The following is a 16,105-nucleotide window of genomic DNA, read 5'->3' on the forward strand; positions in this document are numbered from 1 at the left end:
AACACACAAATAGTTTAAAAGTGCCATAAGCTTGGAAAACCAAAAAACGTCAGTAAAAACTTGACGTCCGAACAAGATCAAGTGTTCGGTGCCAATCCGAAAATTGGCCTTAGAAAAAGAAGTGCTTCTGTCGTGCTTTAACATGATACATCTTATCTCAAGACTTCAAGCGGGTCAGCCTACGGCTTCAACCTCCTATCCCGAGGGCGGAGTACTTCTCATTAGGCCAGTTTAGCAAACTAAACTATAGCGGCTTTGAGAGAGAAAGTAGGCTCCCCGGCTAGTGACCACACGCTCGTGTCGAAAAAAGGAGTGATAGATAATAATAATAATAATAAAACTTTGCAACGACTAAGAATAAGAATGGCTCATATAAATTTAAGAGCCCCCAAGTGACTTGGGTAAAAGAATGATTGCATGTACCGAAGTACTTATATCATATCTATGTTCAACCGAACTTTAAACGCGTCTTAACCGACCGTCGGCTTCTCCCTCTTCGTTCAAGGACCGAAAAGTGTTACGTACTCCATCTGTCGAGAATATCGACGATGTTTCCAATAACCAGGCAATCAGACCATAAGGCTGTAATAGACAAAGCGCGCTCAGGGAAGTTATGCTATATTACCGTGAAGTGTAAGAAGCATCTTCGAAGAAAATAGTACCCCCACCAATACCTTTCTTCGGTGCTCATTGTTATTATGAGACTTGTGCAATAGATTTTTTGTACTCATGAGTTTCGTTGTGTGCCGACCATCATTGAAAACTATAAGAGTGCTAGCTTTCGGCTTCACCCAGTCTGAGGTCTGGCTCGGATGACCCGATCGTGACAATCGCAGAGGTGCTCCCTTTACTCCCTAGCCGAACAATCAGGAACGTAGGGGTAAACACAGGAACGAGGCAACCCAGCTTGCAAATCGCTTAAGTCAATATGGTACATATTGTGGCGTAATACACGAACAAGGAACAAAGCCGTACAAGTATAATCATATGCAAGAGGAAAAGCTTCATGAAGGAAGCCCCCAAATGAATTGGGTATTTGAATTTATGCGTCACAAACAAAGTTTGGACAAGGAAATTTTTTACAAGCAACTTTTTTTCCAAAAAAGTATAATGCTTGGTCGAACCGAACACTAGTTAGAAATTAAAGCTTTGAGCATGAAAGCAACTTAGCTGGTTAATGTGTTCGGTATTGATGACGCGGTCCGAGCTTGATGCGGGACAAGGTTCCATCCCCCAAGCCGGCCCCAAGGTGGCGGAGCAGAGAGCTCGACACGCCGAAGTGGTGACATAGCACGGTCAATGCAGACCGACAGAGTGACGCCGAAGTCCTCGGATCATTTTCCTGTGCACAAAAATAGTGCAAACCGGAGATAATAGTAATAATGATAATAAAAAAATCGTTGCATAATAAATAATTTATGCAAAGTGAGTAACAAAAGAAATATGGCCTGGCGCCGAAGTCCATGTTGATGCAGGGCGTCGGCGTGATGCGGTAAAGGCGCGGCAAAGCCTGAATTCACAAGTCGGTCCGAGTTCCGGATGCGGCGTTGGCCGGACCATGTATGGAAACTGACCGAACCACCATGCGACTGTCGTTAATGCGGCCACCATTTGATAGACCTGTGTACATATGGTGGACAAACCAGAGTAATAATTTCTTGGGAAGAATGAACCCAAACAAAAAAAATACTAGGATTAATAGCAGCTGGTTTATTTATTGTAGCGATCCGAAGAAAGGTGATTCCCAAAATTGGGACTCGATCCGCACACCCATTGCCTGATGGGCGATAAAGCGACGACAGGGCGATGCTGGCAAAGGTTGGCTCGCCGAGGCAAAGCCCTCGGTCCAGCTAACGTGACGGAGCTGGTCGCCTAGTGACGCCGAAGTCTCCGGAGTAGGTTGATGAAGGGATGACGAAGCCCCTGGTCCAACCGAGATGTTGAAGCCTCGATGTCAGCCGATGAGTCGAAGTAGGTCGGCATCATGGACACCAGTTTGAAAAAGCAACAGTGCGGCCCTGCTGATGCAGGTCGTGACGTGGTCGATGCCGGCTTGATGAAGTGACCGTGCGGCGATGCCGGTATGCCCGCTCCGTGTAATCCGTGGGGCGGCGACGTTGGTGATGATTTATCCTTCGCGATGCCGGACTCTTGTTCGGCTTGCCGAGATGATGATCCGAAGAAGCTGAGCTCGGCTCAACAAAGTGACGACGTGTCTAGCGTAGGTCGGCAGCCGTGGAGCAATATTGCCGGACTGGTTTGACACCAGCATGATGTTGAAGATCATTGTTCCAACGATCTTAAAGCTAGTGGGATGTGTTCGGGAACAAAACACAATACCCCATACAAAACTTCCTTCAAAAGGGATGTCCGAAATCCCGTTCATAAAAAAGACGAACTTGGCTCGGATTCGTTTTCGCGCAGAAAACAGATCCGAAAAGTGATGCACTAATCGGAAGGTTCCCGGAGTTTGGACGGTCGGATCAAGCTGAAATTTTGAGAGGTGGTAGATATAGGAATTCCACAGTCGATCAATGGTTGGATCTTCCAAAGGACGTCCGAGCTAGAAGCTGGACACCACGCCCTAAACTCATCCATACTTGACAGGGCTCCGGTATATCGTGGATTTCCAGAGATTCCTTCATCGGAACTCGACGAAATTTTTCAGGGTTGTTGTAGACTCAATTTCACACAATTACACCAAAGCGATCGTCAAAAAGACACTTGAGGAGGCGGTGGCGGCGGACACAAGTTTGCTGTCCAGAAAAACAGCACGGTCGCCCGAGGGCAATGTTGACGTTGAGCCCCCGGGCTCCCTGGATGATTCCTCCATGATCTTGATAGAGATCGGAGTTGATATTTATAAATGCCCTCATCCAAACATGACGATCGGAGGTAGGGCGCAGTCCTTGGTCAAACCAAGGTGACCAGTCGAGCTGGTGACGAAGATGCTGAAGTCGCAGTTGATCTGTAGACGAGCCATCAACCTTTTGCCGAACACACAGCGGAACTCTCAATGAAAACACCAATGTTGGTGTCAAAACCGGTGGATCTCGGGTAGGGGGTCCCGAACTGTGCGTCTAAGGCGGATGGTAACAAGAGGCAAGGGACATGATGTTTTACCTAGGTTCGGGCCCTCTTGATGAAGGTAAAACCCTACGTCCTGCTTGATTGATATTGATGATATGAGTATTACAAGAGTTGATCTACTACGAGATCGTAGAGGCTAAACCCTAGAAGCCAGCCTATGGTATGATTGTTGTTGTATATGATCTATCGACTAGCCTGGCCTCGATTTATATAATACACCAGAGGCCTAGGATAACAAGAGTCCTAGCCGAATATGCCGGTGGGGAGAAGTCCTTGTCTTGATCGTCAAGTCTTGTGGAATCTTCCTTGTATGCGACAGCTGTCCGAACTGACCCATGAGTATACGGCCATGGGGGTCCTCGGCCCAATCTAACAGATCGGGAGATGACGTGGTGAGTACCCCTAGTCCAGGACACCGTCAGTACCCTTCAAGTACCGAAGTATGTGCTTGATCAACTGCATGTGGCTGTCCCGGGGCTCATGCATGAACAAGCATACCTGCTGAACGGCGTAGGAGATGTCGGGCCGAGTTAGGGTAAGATATTGGAGCGCACCAACAAGACTCCGGTAGTGTGTGGGATTAGAGAGAGGGTGGCCGTCTGTGGAGGAGAGTTTTGAGCAAGTGTCAATAGGTGTGGAAACGGGCTTGCAGTTGAGCATCTTAGCGCGGTCAAGAATCTCCAGAGCATATTGTTGTTGGCAAAGAAAGAGGCCGGATGTGTTGGAGGTGACATTTATGCCCAAGAAATGATGAAGGTCACCCAAGTCACTCATGGAGAATTCAGAGTTAAGGGAAGCGATGATGGTGTTGAGTGTGTGGGGGGAGTTGGCGGTAAGAATAATATCGTCAACATACACAAGGAGATAGGTAATGGATGTACCTCGATGGAGAATGTAGAGGGAAGAATAACTCCGGGAGGCAGAGAAGCCGAGGGAGAGCAGGTACTGCTTGAACCGGAGAAACCACTGGCGTGGGGCCTGTTTAAGGCCGTAGAGAGACTTGTGGAGCAAGCATACATGATCCGGACGGGCCGGGTCGACGAAGCCAGCGGGCTGGGCACAATACACGGTTTCATTGAGCTCATCATGGAGGAATGCATTCTTCACATCAAGTTGGTGGATGGGCCATGACTGAGACGTGGCAAGACTGAGAACAACACGGATCGTAGATGGCTTGACCACTTGGCTGAATGTCTCATTATAGTCGACACCTTCTTGTTGAGTGAAGCCACAGACCACATAACGTGCCTTGTACCGAGCAAGAGAGTCATCCACATTGAAATTATGGCGATAAATCCATTTGCCAGTCACCACGTTCACACCTGCAGGCTTAGGCACCAAAGACCAAGTGGAGTTATTCATTAAAGCAAAATATTCATCACGCATCGCCTGTTGCCAATTAGGGTCCTTGAGTGCAGATTTGCAGGTGGCCAGAATAGGGGAGAGAGGAGGTGTAGTGGTGGCGAGAAATAAACGGCAAGGCATACAGCAGCCACTTTTGGCGCGAGTGGACATTTTGTGAGAGTTACATGGGGGCTCGATCGGTAGTGCATGGCGAGGTAGACGTGGCGGACTGGGAGTGGATGGCTCGGACTGCGAGGTGGATTCGGTGGACCGGGCTGTGGGAGAGGCAGAGCCGACATGGACGGCTCACGAGGTGGATGCAACGGCAGGTGGGTCCAAGGTTGTTAGCGTAGGGCGTGGGAGCGAGCTGGATTGGGGGGAGCCGGTGGAAGTGGGCGCTGCAGTCGAGGAGGATACGGGGCTGGAGGTGGGCGAGCCGTTGGGGGAGGTACGCGTGGAATCGGTCGGCGTAATGGGGAGGTGGGGTCCGGACGAAGGGTGTGGAGGCGACAGCGACGGGCGGGGCGGGCGATCCAAGTGATCGGAGATGGGCAGGATCGGCTGCATGGGATCGGATGTGGACGTGGTGGTGTGTGGCCGTGGTGTGGGTGGTGTGTGGCCACGGTGTGGGTGGTGTGTATGGAAAGATGGACTCATAAAAAATAACGTGACATGATACGACAACACGTCGAGTCGCAAGGTCAAAACACCGATACCCCTTGTGCTCTAGGGGATAGTGCTACCTCTTGAGCTTGCGTTGGATTTCCCCGAAGAGGAAGGGATGATGCATCAGAGTAGCGTAAGTATTTCCCTCAGTTTTTGAGAACCAAGGTATCAATCCAGTAGGAGGCCACACTCAAGTCCCTTGTACCTGCACAAAACGATAGCTACTCGGAACCAACGCGATTAGGGGTTGTCAATCCCTTCACGGTCACTTACGAGAGTGAGATCTGATAGATATAATATTTTTGGTATTTTTGGTATAGAGATGTAAAGTGAAAAGTAGAAGGCAAAGTAAAGAGGAAAGCAAGATTAAAGTGATGGAGATTAATATGATGAGAATAGACCCGGGGGCCATAGGTTTCACTAGTGGCTTCTCTCAAGAGCATAAGTATTCTACGGTGGGTGAACAAATTACTGTTGAGCAATTGACAGAATTGAGCATAGTTATGAAAATATCTAGGCATGATCATGTATATAGGCATCACGTCAGTGACAAGTAGACCGAAACAATTCTGCATCTACTACTATTACTCCACTCATCGACCGCTATCCATCATGCATCTAGAGTATTAAGTTAAAAACAGAGTAACACTTTAAGCAAGATGACATGATGTAGAGAGATAAATTCATGCAATATGAAATAAACTCCATCTTGTTATCCTCGATGGCAATGATGCAATACGTGCCTTACTGCCCCTTCTGTTACTGGGAAAGGACACCGCAAGATCAAACCCAAAGCTAAGCACTTCTCCCATGGCAAGAACTACCAATCTAGTTGGCCAAACCAAACGGATAATTCGAAGAGACTTGCAAAGATAACCAATCATACATAAAAGAATTCAGAGAAGATTCAAATATTATTCATAGATAGACTTGATCATAAACCCACAATTCATCGATCTCAACAAACACACCGCAAAAAGAAGAAGATTACATCGAATAGATCTCCACGAGAGAGGGAGATAACTTTGTATTGAGATCCAAAAAGAGAGAAGAAGCCATCTAGCTACTAACTATGGACCCGAAGGTCTGAGGTAAACTACTCACACTTCATCGGAGAAGCTATGATGATGTAGAAGCCCTCCGTGATAATGGCCCTCTCTGGCGGAGCTCCGGAACAGGCCCCAAGATGGGATCTCGTGGATACAGAAAGTTGCGGCGGTGGAATTAGGTTTTTGGCTCTGTATCTGTTCGTTTGGGGGTACGTAGGTATATATAGGAGGAAGGAGTACGTCGGTGGAGCACCGAGGGGCCCACGAGATAGGGGGGCGCGCCCTCTTTGACTCCTTGGAGTAGGGTCCAAGTCTCCTGGATCACGTTCGGTGAGAAAATCACGTTCCCAAAGGTTTTATCCCATTTGGACTCCGTTTGATATTCTGTTTCTCCGAAATACTGAAATAGGCAAAAACGACAATTCTGGGCTGGGCCTCCGGTTAATAGGTTAGTCCCAAAAAAGTGGAAAATAAAGCCCAATATAGTCCAAAACAGTAGATAATATAGCATGGAGCAATCAAAAATTATAGATACGTTGGAGACGTATCAGGCATCCCCAAGCTTAATTCCTGCTCGTCCTCGAGTAGGTAAATGATAAAAAGAGAATTTTTGATGCGGAGTGCTACTTGGCATAATTTCAATGCAAATCTTCTTAATTGTGATATAAATATTCAGATTCGAAAGATTCAATACAAAGGTTTATATTGACATAAAAAAATAATACTTCAAGCATACTAACAAAGCAATTATGTCTTCTCAAAATAACATGGCTAAAGAAAGTTATCCCTACAAAATCATATAGTCTGACTATGCTCTATCTTCACCACACAAAGTATTTAAATCATGCACAACCCCGATGACAAGCCAAGAAATTGTTTCATACTCTAACTTTTTCAATCTTCACGCAGTACATGAGCATGAGCCATGGATATAGCACTATAGGTGGAATAGAATGGTGGTTGTGGAGAAGACAAAAAGAGGGGAAGATAGTCTCACATCAACTAGGCGTATCAACAGGCTATGGAGATGCCCATCAATAGATATCAATGTGAGTGAGTAGGGATTGCCATGCAACGGATGCACTAGAGCTATAAGTATATGAAAGCTCATCAAAAGAAACTAAGTGGGTGTGCATCCAACTTGCTTGCTCACGAAGACCTAGGGCATTTTAAGGAAGCCCATCATTGGAATATACAAGCCAAGTTCTATAATGTAAAATTCCCACTAGTATATGAAAGTGATAACATGAGAGACTCTCTACTATGAAGATCATGGTGCTACTTTGAAGCACAAGTGTGGTAAAAGGATAGTAACATTGTCCCTTCTCTCTTTTTCTCTCATTTTTTTATTTGGGCCTTTTTTATGGCCTCTTTTCTTTCTCCTTTTTTTGGGGGCTTCTTTGGCCTCTTTTATTTATTTTTCATCCGGAGTCTCATCCCGACTTGTGGGGGAATCATAGTCCCCATCATCCTTTCTTCACTGGGACAATGCTCTAATAATGATGATCATCACACTTTTATTTTTCTTACAACTCAACAATTACAACTCGATACTTAGAACAAAATATGACTCTATATGAATGCCTCCGGCGGTGTACCGGGATATGCAATATGACAATGATGGAGTGTGTCACAATAAATGGAACGGTGGAAAGTTGCATGGAAATATATCTCGGAATGGCTATGGAAATGCCATAATAGGTAGGTATGGTGGCTGTTTTGAGGAAGGTATATGGTAGGTGTATGATACCGGCGAAGGGTGCGCGGTATTAGAGAGGCTAGCAAAGGTGGAAGGATGGGAAAAAGTGCATATAATCCATGGACTCAACATTAGTCATAAAGAACTCATATACTTATTGCAAAAATCTAGAAGTTATCAAAGCAAAGTATTACGCGCATGCTCCTAGGGGGATAGATTGGTAGGAAAAGACCATCGCTCGTCCCCGACCGCCACTCATAAGGAAGACAATCCATAAATAAATCATGCTCCGACTTCATCACATAACGGTTCACCATACGTGCATGCTACGGGAATCACAAACTTTAACACAAGTATTCTATAAATTCACAACTACTCAACTAGCATGACTTTAATATTATCACCTCCATATCTCAAAACAATTATCATGTTTCAATCTTTTCTTAGTATTCAACACACTCAAAAGAAAGTTTCACAAATCTTGAATACCAAGCATATTATTATTAAGCAAGTTACCATGCTATTAAGACTCTCAAAATAATTTAAGTGAAGCATGAGAGATCAATAGTTTCTTTAAAACAAATCCACCACCGTGCTCTAAAAGATCTAAGTGAAGCACATAGAGCAAAATTATAACACTAAAAGATATAAGTGAAGCACATAGAGAAAAATTACATAGCTCAAAAGATATAAGTGAAGCACACAGAGAAAAATTATAATGCTCAAAAGATATAAGTTAAGCACATAGAGCAAAAATATAATGCTCAAAAGATATAAGTGAAGCACATAGAGCAAAACTACATAGCTCAAAAGATATAAGTGAAGCACATAGAGTATTATATCAAATTCTAATTCATGTATGGCTCTCTCAAAAGGTGTGTACAGCAAGGATGATTGTGGCACACTAAAACACAAAGACACAAATAATACAAGACGCTCCAAGCAAAACACATATCATGTTGGTGAATAAAAATATAGCTCCAAGTAAATTACCGATGGAAGTGGACGAAAGAGGGGATGCCTTCCGGGGCATCCCCAAGCTCTGACTTTTTGGTGTCCTTGGATTATCTTGGGGGTGCCATGGGCATCCCCAAGCTTAGGATCTTTCCACTCCTTGTTCCATAATCCATCACAAGAATTCACCCAAAACTTGAAAACTTCACAACACAAAACTTAAAGTAGAAAACTCGTGAGCTCCGTTAGCGAAAGAAAACAAAAGACCACTTCAAGGTACTATAATGAACTCATTATTTATTTATATTGGTGTTAAACCAACTGTATTCCAACTTCTCTATGGATTATAAACTATTTTACTAACCATACATTCATCAAAATAAGCAAACAACACACGAAAAACAGAATCTGTCAAAAACAGAACAGTCTGTAGTAATCTGTAGCTAGCGCAAGATCTGGAACCACAAAAATTCTAAAATAACTTGCTGGAAGTGAGGAATTTATCTATTAATCATCTTCAAAAAGAATTAACTAAATAGCACTCTCCAAATAAAAATGACAGCAGTTCTCGTGAGCGCTAAAGTTTCTGTTTTTTACAGCAAGTTCAACAAGACTTTCCCCAAGTCTTCCCAACGGTTCTACTTGGCACAAACACTAATTAAACACAAAAAAACACAACCATAACAGAGGCTAAATAATTTATTTATTACTAAACAGGAGCAAAAAGCAAGGAATAAAAATAAAATTGGGTTGCCTCCCAACAAGCGCTATCGTTTAACGCCCCTAGCTAGGCATAAAAGCGAGGATAGATCTAGGTATTGCCATCTTTGGTAGGCAATCCATAAGTGGATCTCATGATAGTTTCATATGGAAATTTTATTTTCTTTCTTGGAAAGTGTTCCATGACCTTTTTTGATGGAAATTGAAATCTAATATTCCCTTCCTTCATATCAATAATCGCACCAACCGTTCTAAGGAAAGGTCTACCAAGAATAATAGGGCAAGAAGGATTGCAATCTATATCAAGAACAATGAAATCTACGGGCACATAATTTCTATTTGTAACAATAAGAACATCATTTATCCTTACCATAGGTTTCTTAATAGTAGAATCCGCAAGATGCAAGTTTAGAGAGCAATCATCAAAATCGCGGAAATCTAGCAAATCACACAAAGTTTTGGGGATAGTGGAAACACTAGCACCCAAATCACAAAAAGCATAAAACTCATGATCTCTAATTTTAATTTTAATAGTTGGTTCCCACTCATCATAGAGTTTTCTAGGGCTAGAAACTTTCAACTCAAGTTTTTCTTCATAAGATTGCATCAAGGCATCAACAATATGTTTGGTGAAGGCTTTCTTTTGACTATAAGCACGTGGAGAATTTAGCACGGATTGCAACAAGGAAATACAATCAATTAAATAGCAACTTTCATAATCAAATTCCTTGAAATCCAATATAGTGGGTTTAGCAACATCTAGATTTTTATTTCTTTCAATCCCACTTTCATCAATTTCATCATAAAGATCTAAATACTCCGAATTTTTAGAACGCCTTCTAGGTAAAGGAAGATCATATTCAGTTTCATCAAGATTCATATTGCAAAACAAAGATTTAATAGGAGATACATCAATAACTTTTAGATCTTCATCTTGATTTTCATAGGAAGAACATGCTTTAATAAAGGCATCTTTGGAAGCACGCATCCTAGCGGTTCTTTCCTTGCACTCATTAATGGAAATTCTCATGGCTTTGAGAGACTCATTGATATCATGCTTAGGAGGAATAGATCTAAGCTTTAAAGAATCAACCTCAAGAGAAATTCTATCAACGTTCCTAGCCAAATCATCAACATTAAGCAATTTATCTTCAAGCAAAGCATTAAAATTCTTTTGTGAATTCATAAACTATTTAACACTATTCTCAAATTCAGAGGGCATCTTATTATAATTTCCGTAAGAGTTGTTGTAGGAATTCCCATAATTATTAGAAGGATTACTAGGATATGTCCTAGGATTAAAATTCCCTCTATAAGCGTTGTTACCAAAATTATTCCTACAAACAAAATTCACATCCATAGATTCATTGTTATTCTCAATCAAAGTAGACAAAGGCATATCATTAGGATCAGAAGAAACACTCTTAGTAGCAAATAATTTCATAAGTTCATCCATCTTTCCACTCAAAACATTGATTTCTTCTATCACATGCACTTTTTTATTCGAAGATCTTTCAGTATGCCATTGAGAATAATTAACCATAATATTATCCAGGAGTTTAGTAGTATCTCCTAAAGTGATTTCCATAAAAGTGCCTCCCGCAGCCGAATGTAAAATATTTCTAGAAGCAAAATTCAATCCGGCATAAATTTTTTGTATAATCATCCACAAATTCAAACCATGAGTAGGGCAATTACGTATCATTAATTTAATTCTCTCCCAAGATTGTGCCACATGTTCATGATCAAGTTGCTTAAAGTTCATAATATCGTTTCTAAGAGAGATGATCTTAGCGGGAGGGAAATACTTAGAGATAAAAGCATCTTTGCAGTTGTTCCAAGAATCAATACTATTTTTAGGAAAAGACAAAAACCAAGCTTTAGCACGATCTCTAAGCGAAAAAGGAAATAGCTTCAATTTAATGACATCATTATCGACGTCTTTTTGCTTTTGCATATTACATAAATCAATGAAGCTATTCAGATGAGTAGCGGCATCTTCACTAGGAAGGCCGGCGAATTGATCTTTCATAACAAGATTCAACAAAGCAGTATTGATTTCACAAGATTCAGTATTGCCAAGAGGAGCAATCAGAGTGGTAAGGAAATCATTATTATTGGTATTGGTGAAGTCACACAATTTGGTAGTATCTTGAGCCATCGCGACAAACAAGCAATCCAACACACGAGCAAACAAAAGCAAACGGGCAAAAGAGGCAAATAGAGAGGGAGGATAGAGAGAGGGCGAATAAAATGGCAAGGGTGAAGTGGGGGAGAGGAAAACGAGAGGTAAATGGCAAATAATGTAATGCGAGAGATAGGGATTGTGATGGGTACTTGGTATGTTGACTTTTGTAGCGACTAGACCTCAAACAGTCTGATCTCTGTGCTCCGGTGTCATCCATGGATCAGTAATGCTGACACCACACAGTACTCGGAGGATTTATAGCAGAGTAGCAATCACACACTTATTACATCGAGTGTCTCATAAGAGAACTTATTACAATAAATATGGCTTAAGGCCATCTAATAACGATAACAGCGGAAGGCTTGGAAGATAAGTGAGTCCATCAACTCCAACGGCATCACCGAGTATAGAACCACGACCTAAAACTCCTTAATCATCGTCTGAAAAGTCTGCAACATTAACGTTGCAGCCCGAAAACGGGTTAGCACATGGAATATGCTGGCAAGATAACACATAGAGAGCAATGGAATGAAACAGCTATACTATATGCATATTTGGCTGGTGGAAAGCTCTATGGTTACTGTTTTTGCGTAAAGCCAGTTTTTCCCTACTGCAAAGGAATAAATTTATTTAACTATCATGGTAGTTGTTAAACATTGAGAATGGTTGACCGCATTCTCAATCCCAATTAAACATCATCATTAAACACAACCCAACAAAATTAGTTTAGAGTAACAAGTTGAGATTCACATGATAATCCAGGTACTAGATACTCAAGATGTCCATAACCGGGGACACGGCTAATCATGATTAGTTTATTACACTCTGCAGAGGTTTGCGCACTTTTCCCCACAAGACTCGATCGCCTCCGTTGGGTTTCTCGCACTACAGGGTGTTTGAGAAGACGGATGACCGAGACATAGTCTTCCAGAAGCGCTAGCACCTTATGATCGGGTAGATCGTACCACGTACATCCCCTACATCTACTAGTCTACCACTGTAAGAGTTCGCACGACTTAGTCAACTATGCTAGAGCCCATAATAGCTTGTGGCTGCACACGGAAGTTTCTAGTATGAATAGTCTCATGATCCCTTTGAGCCTGGGTGGCGGTCCAAAAGAAAACAGGCAAGTCCTGGAATACCTAGGTGCCTCAATCCACCCAGATGTGTGTTTAAGTTGCCACCTTAGATAAACCATTAATTAACAAACTCACATTTGTCATGGATATCACTCACCCAATCCACGTCTACTAGCATAGCATGGCATAATAAGCAAACGTAGAAGTAACTCCCAAAGGTTTGATAATAAACATGTAATAGGTACTACCTCAACTACTTCCCATCCCACAATTTAATTAGATCCTAATCATGCAATGTGTGAGGATTGATCTAATGCAATAAAATTGGGTAGTAGGAAAAATATGATCAAAGTGTTACTTGCCTTGCTGATGATCCGCGAAACCTAGAGATTCGAAGTAACAGGCGGCGCACTCCGGGTATTCTATCGTAGACAAACAAACAATCATGCAATAAGTACTCATCTAATGCACGGGTAAAACTCAAATAAGAGATCTAACCAGAAGGTTCAACTTAAGAACTCCGGTTGGCAAAAAGAATCAAATCGAACGAAGCAACGAAAGTCAAACGACGAAAGAAAACAACTTCGTTCTACTAATCTGGATCTAGGGCAAATTTTATAGTAGCAAAATCTTGTTTAAGTTGGTTAAACGGATAGAGGGTTTCGAGACGAAACTCCAGGCGCTTGAATCGCCTGATTCCGATAAATGAGCAAAAGTTATACTAAGACGAAAATCGGATCAGGAATCGCGATCAGAAAAATCGCGGATTTAATCCGAGAAAAAGAAAAACGACGAACGCTCGCTAAATTAAATAAACCGGAAAAACCGATCTATTTTAAAAAACCAAAACTAGAAAAAAAACCAGCGGAAAATCCAACGGAAAAACCGAACAATTTTTTTTAAAGAAAAACCAACGGCGCGGATTACGAGGTGAGGCGAACCTCGGGCGGCGTGCGGGCGAGGCGGCGGCGCGGCGGCGGGCGGCGGGCGGCGGCACGCGGGTGCGGGGCTGAGGCGGCGGCGGCGGCGCATGGGTGCGGGGCTGAGGCGGCGGCGGGCTAGGGTTTGCCCCGGGTGGGCTGCCCCGGCTTATAAAGCCCTGGTGGGCCGGAGTCCTAGTCGGACACGGCCCGTAGGTCGGTTCGTTTTTTTTACGCGCAGAAGAAAAGTAAAAAGAAATACTAAACGGACTCCAAAAATTCCGAAATAAATTTTCACGGGCTTCTAAAATCAAGCATCACAAGGTGAACATTTACTTGGGACCTAAATGCAACTTTGAAAAACGCACATTTTTCCTAAATTCAAATAAAACACCGAAAAACTCCGAAATAAAAACTCATTTGATTTTATTATTTGATCCTCAATATTTATTTATTTTGGGAAAGTCATTTTATTCCCTCTCTCATATTTTTGTAATAGAAATAATTGATGATAAAATAAATAAAATCAAATGATCCTATTCTCAAAATTTGAGAAAACTCAAATATGAAAATAACGAAATCCCCAACTCTCTCCGTGGGTCCTTGAGTTGCGTAGAATTTCTAGGATCAACCAAAAGCAAAATAAAATATGGTATGCAATGATGATCTAATGTATAACATTCCAAATTGAAAATTTGGGATGTTACAAACCTACCCCCCTTAAGATGAATCTCGCCCTCGAGATTCGGGTTGGCTAGGAAATATGTGAGGGTGGTCCTTGAGCAATTCTTCTTCTCGTTCCCAGGTGGCTTCATCCTCTGTGTGGTGGCTCCACTGAACCTTGCAAAACTTGATAACCTTGCTGCGAGTAACTCAGCTGGCAAACTCAAGGATCTTAATTAGTTTCTCCTCGTAGGTCAAATCGTTATCCAACTGAATAGTTTCCAATGGCACTGTGTCTCTCAAAGGTATGCCAGCCATCTCCGCGTGGCACTTCTTTAACTGAGAAACGTGGAACACATCATGAACTCCTGACAATCCTTCGGGCAATTCCAACTTGTAGGCCACTTCTCCCATACGCTCCAAAACTCGATATGGTCCTACAAATCGTGGCGCTAACTTCCCTTTAACTCCAAAACGCTTTGTTCCCCGAAGTGGAGATACTCGAAGATAAGCTCTATCTCCGACTTCGTAAACTGTCTCCTTGCGTTTAGAATCTGCATAACTTTTCTGTTTGGACCGGGCTACCTTGAGCCTATCGCGAATCAACTTCACCTTCTGTTCAGACTCTTTAATCAAGTCAGGTCCAAACAACTGGCGGTCTCCAACTTCGTCCCACGACAACGGTGTCCTGCACCTCCTTCCGTACAAGGCTTCGAAAGGGGCCATCTTTAAACTGGTTTGGTAACTGTTGTTGTAAGAGAACTCTGCATATGGCAAATTGTCGTCCCAACTAGATCCGTAATCTAGCGCACAAGCTCTCAGCATATCCTCCAAAATCCGATTGACTCTCTCGGTCTGTCCATCTGTCTGTGGATGAAAAGCTGTACTGAATTCTAGCCTGGTACCCAAAGTTTCGTGCAACTGCTTCCAGAACTTTGAGGTAAACTGGGTTCCTCTATCTGATACGATACTCCTTGGAACTCCATGCAAACATATGATCCTGGTCATGTATATCTTTGCCAACTTAGCACTGGTGTACGTGGTCTTTACTGGGATGAAATGAGCTACTTTCGTCAATCGATCAACTACAACCCAAATCGAGTCATAGCCTGAACGAGTCCTGGGCAATCCCGTGATAAAATCCATGCCTAACTTATCCCACTTCCATTCGGGTATCGGCAATGGTTGTAACAATCCTGCTGCCTTCTGATGCTCTGCCTTTACTCTCTGACATACATCACAAATTGCTACATACTCCACAATATCCTTCTTCATTCTGGTCCACCAGAAAATATCTTTCAAATCCAAATACATCTTGGTATTTCCTGGGTGAATCGAATATGGTGAATCGTGTGCCTCTTGCAGAATCAACTTCCTGATCTCCGGGTCATTGGGCACATAAACACGGTCTTCAAACCATAGGGTATCGTGCTCATCCTCACGAAATCCCTTAGCTTTTCCTTTGCTAAGTTTCTCCTTTATAGCGGCAATCTCTTTGTCGGTCTTTTGAGCTTCCCTGATTCTATCCATCAAGGTTGACTGAATCTCCAATGCTGCTACATAGCCTCTCGGAACTATTTCCAAACATAGTTCACGAATATTTACTGCTAACTCACTTGGTATTTCTCCTGTCATTAATGTATTGACATGGCTCTTACGGCTTAATGCGTCAGCTACTACATTAGCTTTTCCGGGGTGATAATGCAATCTCCTATCATAATCCTTGATGAGCT

The sequence above is a fragment of the Triticum urartu genome, chromosome 1A, assembly GCF_056163025.1.
Source record: "Triticum urartu cultivar PI428250 chromosome 1A, HENAU_Tu73, whole genome shotgun sequence".
In the NCBI taxonomy this organism is placed as follows: domain Eukaryota; kingdom Viridiplantae; phylum Streptophyta; class Magnoliopsida; order Poales; family Poaceae; genus Triticum; species Triticum urartu.